This window comes from Nestor notabilis, unplaced genomic scaffold (assembly GCF_000696875.1).
Source record: "Nestor notabilis isolate BGI_N333 unplaced genomic scaffold, ASM69687v1 scaffold24395, whole genome shotgun sequence".
In the NCBI taxonomy this organism is placed as follows: domain Eukaryota; kingdom Metazoa; phylum Chordata; class Aves; order Psittaciformes; family Psittacidae; genus Nestor; species Nestor notabilis.
In genome coordinates this window covers 6,477-8,100 of record NW_009929199.1, presented here as the reverse complement: position 1 = coordinate 8,100, position 1,624 = coordinate 6,477, and positions in this window count along the sequence as shown.

The following is a 1,624-nucleotide window of genomic DNA, read 5'->3' as shown; positions in this document are numbered from 1 at the left end:
CTTTCCAGCCTCTTTCCCCCCACATTTTCTTCACTTTCTTTTATCCCTCAGCTTGAACCCTTCCCAAGCCCTTTACAAACATTCCTTCAGGAGCACATTTCCCTGGGAAGCACAGGATTGGTGCTTAAAAACAACCCCTGGAAGTATTTCCCTTTGGAAAATGGGTTTGAGCCAGCTGCCCCATCCAGGGACGTGGATTCCAGGCATGGGCCCATCCCTGTACTTCCCTTTGCTCAGTTCTTCACCTCAAACCTTGGCCGCGTTGAGGGGACAAAAGGGCTGGTGGCTGGGTCACGGTGCCACCACCACGTCTGCAATGGGCAATAAAGGTTGATTATTAATCGGCTGCTTGGATCCAGCCCACAGGAAGAGATAAGGAAAGTGCAGAGGCAGCAGGAACAGGGGCCAGCACGACACCGGGATCCCAAGGGATGAGCCATGGTCCTGTTTCACAGGGACAAGACTGCGGCTTGGAGGGACAGGGGGGTCCTGCTCTTGCTGCTCCACATTGGCAGCAAATGGAGATGGGATTTTGGGGATGGGGCAGGAAATTCCCAATCTGTTCAGCTCCCATTCTTGCCTCTCCTTTTGTTCCACTCGCCATCTGTCCTGCAGCACGTGTGGGAAACGCCAAGCCAGGCTTTGTCTGTGCTCCACATCCCAGCCCTGTGCCCTGCATGTGGGGCACAGGCTCAGCATCACTCCTCTCCTCCCTCTCTGAAGGGGGGTTCATTGCTCTGACACCCCAACCCTCCATAGGATCCAGGAGCACGGCCTTGGGGCTGGAGCTGAACCCCATCACCAGCATCATTCCAAAGGGGACAAAGGAAGGAAGAGGGAAGCTCAGCGCCCCACACACTGGCAGAGACGCCCGTCAGGCTCCTCTAAGCCCCCCCAAAACATGGTCTGTGCTTGGGGGGGGGAAGTTGCTGGGGCAGATCCCAGACAGTCCCTCTGCAGAGCCCCCCATGGGGACCAGGAGGGGATGCTCTATGGGACCGTATGGGGTGTCTGAGCCCCGACCCGGCCTTTTAACTCACAACAAAGCCCTGGCGGAGGCAGCTGCTCCTCTCCAGCCCCGGCCGTCCCCTGCTCTGCTTTATCCGGTGCTATAATAGAAACAAACTCCCTGGTAAAAGGGCATTGTCAGAGGGAAAATGGGCCTCGCCCTTCGCCTGGCAGCTGGGAATGCTGGGGACAAGTGGGGCTTAGGGACATTGTTGCCTCCAGCCGGTTCCCAATAACACATTTCCCAGAGTTTCCCAAAGGAGAGGGTGTTGCATCCCCCAGCCATCAACACCTACAGCTTCCAGGGATACCCATTGGGATGAGAGGCCCTGGCAGAGGGGATGGGGCAGGAACCAGCCCCTTTGAGGGATGCTCCAGCACCTCCTGACACGAGCTGGAGGGTCCTGGGGCTCAGACCCCAGCATCACCCTTGAATCCTTCTCCTTCTGGGCTGTGGGGCTGGCAGCTCCTTGCACGCTGCCTGCGTAGTTCAGATGTGGCCCCATGAGGCCTTCCTGGGTCAGTGCCATGATCCCTCCTCCATCACTCCTCGGAGCTGGGAAACGCGCTTCCAGGACACGCAGGGCTCGTCCCAGCTCCCAGCTCCAGGCTGGGC